This window comes from Euprymna scolopes, chromosome 46 (assembly GCF_053919585.1).
Source record: "Euprymna scolopes isolate OS-2025 chromosome 46, ASM5391958v1, whole genome shotgun sequence".
Lineage (NCBI taxonomy): Eukaryota > Metazoa > Mollusca > Cephalopoda > Sepiida > Sepiolidae > Euprymna > Euprymna scolopes.
Window position 1 is genome coordinate 118,903,077 of NC_136527.1, and position 9,311 is coordinate 118,912,387.

Below are 9,311 nucleotides of genomic sequence, written 5' to 3' on the forward strand. Positions count from 1 at the left end.
CACGACCATCTACGGCAACACATCAAAGGCTGTAAATGACAAAGCTCTCTCTGATTTTCTCTCCTCTGATCTCGAACGAGTGGTTCAGTGGGGGAAGATGTGTAATGTAAGACCTTTAATGCATCTAAAACCAAACTCCTATCCTTACATCATCAACGCCCTGATCCCTATCTGGCATCAATTGAAATGGATGGCTCTTGTTTAGGAGAAGCCCCATGTTTTGACAAGCTTCTGGGTTTGACCTTTACTCCTGATCTGAAACGGAACACGTACATCAAGTCTGTTGCGAAGGTCGCTGGACAGATGGTGGGATCCTTCTACCGCTCTAGAAGATATCTCACTACTGATGCAATTCTCTATCTATATAACAGCCAAGTACATCCAAGGATGGAATACTGCTGCCATATCTGGACAGGAGCTGCTAAAAACAGCCTATCCTGCCTTGAGAGAGTACAAAATAGAATTCGTGGCTTAGTGGGGGATGCCCTTTTCTCTTCCCTGCAACCTCTCTCCGACACAAAAGACGTTGCAAGCCTATCCTTGTTTTATCGTTATTTCCATGACAGGTGCTTGTCTGAACGCCAATCTCTGGTCCTCCCTCGCCAGTCTTTTACAAAAAAACACCCATCTAGCTGAATCCACTGTGAAAATTTTCCCCCACTCTTTATCTGTGCCTAAATCAAAACGTAGATTCCATGAACAAAGCTTCTTTCTTAGAACTGCACGCCTGTGAAACTCTGTTCCCTCTGCCTGCTTCCTTCCTGACTACAACTTGGATGTCTTCAAGTCCAACATAAACAAATTTCTGATTAATCGCCCCCTTAAGTAGACACTCTAAAATATCCACACTAACGTACTGTACTTACAATAACCCTTATCCCTGAGTGGCTTCCGGGCCTTGATAAATGGTGACCGCCTTGTAAAAAAAAAGGTACTCCCAAAACAATGTGAAAAAGAAAGCATGATTCTGTGACGTCAGACTTGTGTTAACCATACGAACTATGGAAAAGCAGAAGCGACTTAATGATTTTTTAAAATCTTTGTTTATCTTCTTCAAACTGCAATTAATAATTAATCTTTGTTATAATTTTGTTAGGTTTTAAGATTTACACAGTTTAATGATTAATAATATTATAAACATTTGTATATTAAATATAAAATACGGTTTTACTGAATGTTCATTTGGTTACCCACGGTTTCCATATTTTGTTCGGTAAAAAGAAACAAACAAAATATGAGGGGGGGCTACAAAATGCTTAATGTTTGTGCAATAATATTTTCAAATTGTATTTAATCTGGCGATAAAATAGCTGAAAAGAGCCATGTTTATATTAAAAAAAAAATTAAACAATTAAAAATCTATGTTGTAATGGAACATTTTGAAATAATGGAATTTAAAAAAAAAAACTAATGTTCACGAAGTTTCTTTTCCTTGGCAATTCAACTGATTATAGTATATATTAATTCGAAAACACGCTATTAAAAAAAAAACAACATAATATTGAATTTATATCAGTTTTTAATTGCAACTTCAAGGTAAATTTTTGTTCAATATGTGTATTTAAATTAAGAAAAAATAAATGTGTTTTACTTATTCGAACTATTATGTTTCATAATAAATAGAAATGACGATAGATTTAAATATAATTTTTACAAATTTCGAAAAAATAAATATGGGGGGGGGGAGGAGACACACACTTTAAAAAATATTTTCCCTTGTGTATTTTACGGAAACTGCATTATCGAAAATTTCAGGAAAATCTGACCATTAGTTGATTTTTGCTAGATTTATTAAACACGATTATGTTTTCACGTTCGAAATGCCTACTACATGGGAACGTTATATTAAAGCGTCAATTATGCAAACAAGATTTTCGTCTCGCAATTTCATTATTTTCGTACTATGAAAAAAATTTTTGGAAATTATTACTGGTTTATTTTGTCCTTCTTTTAAATGGCACAAAAGTTATATTGATAATATTAATCTATATATCTATAAAAGTGAACGTGTCTGTCTGTCTGTCTGTGTGTCTGTCTGTCTGTCTGTGTACATTTCCCTACGCAATAACTCTGTCAATTTTTAGTCTATAGACTCGAAATTTGAAATACTGGGTACGGAGATTTGGGAAAATCGATGTGACGGGTGTCAGCCAGAAATTTGGCTGTTAAGGGGTCAAATTTCAACGATTTGACCTTTAAGAACTCTACCAAACTCCTCCGACAATTTTGGGTCTAGACACTTGAAATTTTAGATATAGGTTCCTTGAACATGGATCTAACTTAATAAAGCGATTTGAGCCCGAAACTATAAATTTTAAGGGGTCATAATAGGGGTCAAAGTTTTAAAAAATTAACCATTTTTTTGTTTTTTTGCTTTTTTTGCACAGCATTCACCTCCAAACACCCGAGCAACGCCGGGCACACCTGCTAATTTATAATAAAGTTACATCGTTCTACATATAGGGGTAATTCTGTGGTGAATTTTGGAGGTACGTAAAGAGGCTCCATTGCAAAAAAGAAAAAAAAAAGAAAGCTAGAAAATAGCTATAATCAATTTAGACATCTTAAATTAAAGAAGTGGGAGAAATCAAATGAAATAAACGAACAGGAAGATAATCTAACAATTTGAGCAAATTTAAATTTGTAAAATAGATTTATTTCTATTTTAAACTTTAAAACAATAATCGAAAAGACCAAATATTTGGTAAAAGACCAATTTTTTATATTATTTATTTTAATTATGACGTTTCTTTTATTTAGAGGCATTCTGGACAAGGATTCTGACATTCCGATTAAAATCAATTCATTTAATAATTAATATCAAATCAATATTTATGTAAAATAAGAGAGGGGGGACCCAAGAAAATGTTGATATATATTCAATTGCTATAGGGTTATCTGCCCCTTTCCAAAACCCTTTGACTGTGGGGATTCTCTCCCCTTTTATTGTAACTCTTCGGTTCTCCATGTTGTAAATAAAATATACACACATTGTGTGCGTCTTAGTATTTCGTCAAACAAAATGTGTTCATAGTAATTTTTATAACCTTTCTGGATGTCGCAGGCTCCGGTAATGAGGTATGTGTCCCCACATTTTTATTAAATGACTTTCACTCATTTTCAACAGAAAATTTGACTTAAGTAAAAAAAAAAAAAAAAATCAAAAATATTTTTTTTAGGCTAAACTGTTTTTTTTTTAAAAAAGCAATCTTAGCAAAATCTGCCCACAAAAGGACAGGTGACATTCCGATTAAAATACATTTTTAAAAAAATCAGAATTTTGTCATTTTTTTATTATCTTTTAACATATTAAAATATTGCAGTAAATGAAAAATAATAATTTTACTTGTAATATTAAGCAAGAACATCGCATCCATCAAAAAATATTTCATTAAAATTTTCTTCTTTTTAAATTTTCTGCGAACTAGTTCCCCCGTCGTCATTTTGTAAACTTGAAATTCGTCACGAACATGACTGATTTTTCGATGAACGAACAACATATCAGTTTCTTTCTACACAGTAAGTATTTTATTATTTGTTTCTTTTCTTTAAATTATATTTGATGATTCGTTAAATTACATTTTCATCGATTTTATTTTAATTGATTTCATCAAATTTATTTTCTTAAAGATTAATTTATATTATTGAAGTTTATTACGTATGGCACTAATTTTCGACACCCATAACAAAAAATACAAGTAAAAACTAGTAATTTATCGTAATCTTACTCTATATCGAAGAGGAAGGATCAGGGTTTAAATCGCATATACACATTCTTTATTTTACACTGAATAAAATGGACGAAATTTGATATGAACTTCACAAAATAACAAAAAAATGAGAAATTAACATGGCGTCGCAGATATATGAAGAACAGGTCTTATAAAACATTAAAAATGTAAGGAAAAAAAATTACTACAAATATATATTATATTTTTAAAAAGTTTTTATTCAATCATTATTCAAGTGAAATATAGCAGTAAAAGTCTTTATTTGGGCTTGGAATATTATGAAAAAGACATAAAGATATGTATATCCAGAAATAAAAAAAATATTTTAACCCGATCACACCTGAAATAATTACATTCCAGTTTGATGTGGAACCCGTTAACTGACAGAATATCCTTTAATATTTATTTTCAATATCGTAAATTGTAGCTCAACAGATGTAATATTTAAATTATTTTTTATTAAATTCCTATTCTAAGAAATATCAATTTTTAATTCCTAAAACTAATTTTGATAAGTTTTAAGATTGACTCTTCCACAGCTTTTCTCACGAACATTTAATTATGAAAAAAATAATTTCGGAAATCATTTGAAATTATAAAAGATAAAAGCTGTCAAATGTAAATAAATTATTTTTTTAAATTTCGTAAAACTTAACATAATTTTTATATATTTTCCAACTTTTCTGAAAAATCGATAAAAACCGTATAAATCGGCTATATTTGTGACCCAAATAAAATATTTTTATTACATCATTCCAGTATATTTTAATATATAAACAAACCATGTTCTACCCCCTAAAAAAAAAAAAAAGATTCTGATAATACCATCGGGGCAGGAATATCAGAATTTTTTGTATCCTATTTCTGTTTTTATATAGTTCAGCCATTTTTAAATAAGTTTGCAAAAAAATTATTTGATTTTTTTTAGAGAATTTAAAAAATGTGTTGTTTTCATTGTTTACAAAATATTATGTCGAAATAACATGATAGACGATAGAAATAATAATTTTCCCGTTTTTAGCTTTTTAGGCTTTTTTGGTTTGATTTACGGAGATTAAAAATCTTCGCATTTCTTTAGAATCTTTTTAAGAATATTGCAAAACTTACAATCAATTTTACAAGTTTTTTTACTGTTATTATTTGAAATTCATACCTACATTAATATCATTATTGTATTCACCTCTTTATTATGGCCGTATCTAAAGTTTATTTTTATGTTATCGTTATTGTTATGGGGGTTTGAAATTCATACCTACATTAATATCATTATTGTACTTACCTCTTTATTATGGTTGTATCTAAAGTTTATGTTTTTTATTGTTATTGTTATGGGGGTTTGAAATTCATACCTACATTATTATAATTATTGTATTCACCTCTTTATTATGGCCGTATCTAAAGTTTTTTTTATTGTTATTATTTGTTATGGGGGTTTGAAATTCATACCTACATTAATATCATTATTGTATTCACCTCTTTATTATGGTTGTATCTAAAGTTTATTTATTTATTGTTATTGTTATGTTGGTTTTAAATTCATACCTACATTAATATCATTATTGTACTCAACTCTTTATTATGATTGTATCTAAAGTTTATTTTTTTCATTGTTATTATTTGTAATGGGGGTTTGAAATTCATACCTACATTAATATCATTATTGTATTCACCTCTTTATTATTGTTATATCTAAAGTTTATTTTTTTATTGGTATTATTTGTTATGGGGGTTTGAAATTCATACCTACATTAATATCATTATTGTATTCACCTCTTTATTACGGTCGTATCTTAAGTTTATTTGTTTTATTGTTATTATTTGTTATGGGGGTTTTAAATTCATACCTACATTAATATCATTATTGTACTCACCTCTTTATTATGGTTGTATCTAAAGTTTATTTTTTTATTGTTATTGTTATGAGGGTTTGAAATTCATACCTACATTAATATCATTATTGTATTCACCTCTTTATTATGGTTGTATCTAAAGTTTATTTTTTTTATTTTTATTGTTATGGGGGTTTGAAATTCATACCTACATTAATATCATTATTGTACTCACCTCTTTATTATGGTTGTATCTAAAGTTTATTTTTTTATTCTTATTGTTATGGGGGTTTGAAATTCATACCTACATTAATATCATTATTGTATTCACCTCTTTATTATGGCCATATCTAAAGTTTTTTTTTATTGTTATTATTTGTTATGGGGGTTTTAAATTCATACCTACATTAATATCATTATTGTACTCAACTCTTTATCATGGTCGTATCTAAAGTTTATTTTTTTATTGTTATGTGGGTTGTAAATTCATACCTACATTAATATTATTATTGTATTCACCTCTTTATTGTGGTAATGTCTAAAGTTTATTTTATTTGTTATTATTTGTTATGGGGTTGTAAATTCATACCTACATTAATATTATTATTGTATTCACCTCTTTATTGTGGTAATGTCTAAAGTTTATTTTATTTGTTATTATTTGTTATGGGGTTGTAAATTCATACCTGCTTTAATATCATTATTGTACTCACTTTTTTATTATGGTAATATCTAATGTTCATTTTTTTTTGAAAACAAAATCATGTAAACATGTATTAGAATTTTCAAAATGTGAGATGATATAATTGTTTCCACAGTCAAACAACCTCGCAGCTCACACAAATCATGAAAGCCAACAAATCAGAAAATCTAGATTCGAGTTTCGCCCTCATTTGGACTCATCAGTTAAATACATCTGAACTCAGGGTGGCAAACCTGAATAACTTGCATGTACTCTGCAACTTAAGCATTAGCGCCACACACAATAAAGTCTATTAGCGAACACAGATGAAATCCTACTATGGAATGTACCTACTTTGTTTCAAACAAGGTATGTAATCATGCAACCACTGAGAATACCTATCAAGTAAACTGCAGTGAAATCCGACTATGGAATATACCTACTTTGTTTCAAACAAGGTATGTAATCATGCAACCACTGAGAACACCTATCAAGTAAACCGCAGTGAAATCCGACTATGGAATATACCTACTTTGTTTCAAACAAGGTATGTAATCATGCAACCACTGAGAACACCTATCAAGTAAACCGCAGTGAAATCCGACTATGAAATATACCTACTTTGTTTCAAACAAGGTATGTAATCATGCAACCACTGAGAACACCTATCAAGTAAACCGCAGTGAAATCCGGCTATGGAATATACCTACTTTGTTTCAAACAAGGTATGTAATCATGCAACCACTGAGAACACCTATCAAGTAAACCGCAGTGAAATCCGACTATGGAATATACCTACTTTGTTTCAAACAAGGTATGTAATCATGCAACCACTGAGAACACCTATCAAGTAAACCGCAGTGAAATCCGACTATGGAATATACCTACTTTGTTTCAAACAAGGTATGTAATCATGCAACCACTGAGAATACCTATCAAGTAAACTGCAGTGAAATCCGACTATGGAATATGCCTACTTTGTTTCAAACAAGGTATGTAATCATGCAACCACTGAGAACACCTATCAAGTAAACCGCAGTGAAATCCGACTATGGAATATACCTACTTTGTTTCAAACAAGGTATGTAATCATGCAACCACTGAGAACACCTATCAAGTAAACCGCAGTGAAATCCGACTATGGAATATACCTACTTTGTTTCAAACAAGGTATGTAATCATGCAACCACTGAGAACACCTATCAAGTAAACCGCAGTGAAATCCGGCTATGGAATATACCTACTTTGTTTCAAACAAGGTATGTAATCATGCAACCACCGAGAACACCTATCAAGTAAACCGCAGTGAAATCCGACTATGGAATATACCTACTTTGTTTCAAACAAGGTATGTAATCATGCAACCACTGAGAACACCTATCAAGTAAACCGCAGTGAAATCCGACTATGGAATATACCTACTTTGTTTCAAACAAGGTATGTAATCATGCAACCACTGAGAACACCTATCAAGTAAACCGCAGTGAAATCCGACTATGGAATATACCTACTTTGTTTCAAACAAGGTATGTAATCATGCAACCACTGAGAACTAAGTCAAGTAGGATTTTTACACTTGATATGATATTAGTTACGTAACAAATTAATATAAGAATTTTTTGATTTGAGAATTGCAATAAAAAAACTCTATTAGCACAGATTATAGTAAAATATAATATATATATATATATATAAAATATATTTTAGTCATCGACATACAGACCTGTTTCGTTGTTTCACAACTCATCAGTGCCGCTAGACTAACACCTCTCCCAAGCCGAGGATCGATCCTAGAACCGTCGTGATGACAGTCGGCAGTCCTACCCCCTGACTACGGAATCGGTGGCCGAAATTAAACTGTCCGAACGTCTATTTAAATAAACATCCGTCCGCTACTCGTAGAGGGCTGAAACGTTTGTTTGTAAACAAATCGCGAGCTTCGCATTATTTCAGCTAAATTAAGTAGCGAGTAAGATAATTTACGAGAGTGCTCTACCGAAGAGGGGAGCTTTATAAAATATATTTTAGTCATCGACATACAGACCTGTTTCGTTGTTTCACAACTCATCAGTGCCGCTAGATATATATATATATATATATATATATATATATATTAATTAAATATAATTATTTGTTACTCACCTTGCAGATCTGGGTTTTAAATCCCAAGTTCAGATCTGTTCAACTGATGATGGAACAACTGGAATGTTTATCGATTTATTGACTTTATGTGTGAGAACTGCAATGTTGTTTGTGCAACAACGGCATTGACTATATTTTTTAGTGAAAAAATAACCTTGTTTTGAGGACTGGAAGTGATAAAGTACAAGACTTTTTATTGATTTAATCATTACTAAACTTACTGTTATTGTATTGGCTATCATTCTGGTCATTACTTAGAAAAATAATTTGAAAAAAGTAATTATCGAAGCAACTGAACTCATGAAAAAGAACTTCAAAAACCACCTAGCAAATATACTTGATGAACCAAGTGAAAGATAGAATCAAATAATTACAGTTAAAGAGACGGCTAGAATCTTAAAAAATAATAGCGGGTGAATGTTTGCTATTCATTAGGATGCCCCATTTCTAGCTTAAAGAAAAGGATAAAAAATTGAACAAAAAGGGCTTTATAAAATACAGGTATTAACTTAAATTAAATTTTCTTGCTAAGTGAAAGAGAGAATCAAATAATTACAGTTGCCAAGAAAATTTAACTCGTTGTTGATTTAGTCATAGCTAATCGTCCATTGCTAAACAACATAATGTAAAGAAAAAGCAATGTGAAGAAAAAGTAAAGAAAAATAAATCTGATTAACTTATTACCATTTTTCCATTCTCCCCGAATCGACATCAGCTTAAAAATTTTCTAGCTGCTGCTGTGGGGCCACTTGTCCATCTTTCCACAAAAGCATTTTTTTCTGCTTCATTACCTGGTGGATGTAGACAACCATTTTTCATCTTCGACTTTACACATCCATCTTTTTAAACCACACGGTCTTCGCCCTACTTTTCTTTTTCTTGTCACCGAGTCTTTGTGAGCTGCTATGTTATTTGTCTCTCTCTCTC

General features: G+C 30.8%; 1 long non-coding RNA gene across 1 annotated transcript in view; it reads left to right on the forward strand.

Annotated features, from left to right (window-relative positions):
- The first annotated feature begins 2,954 nt into the window (after window positions 1-2,954).
- The window catches only part of LOC145271220 (uncharacterized), an 11,119-nt gene continuing 4,762 nt past the window's right edge, over window positions 2,955-9,311 (forward strand). The window contains exons 1-2 of the long non-coding RNA XR_013865759.1: window positions 2,955-3,078; window positions 3,429-3,519. This is a non-coding gene — a long non-coding RNA (uncharacterized LOC145271220). The remainder of the gene's footprint in view (window positions 3,079-3,428; window positions 3,520-9,311) is intronic.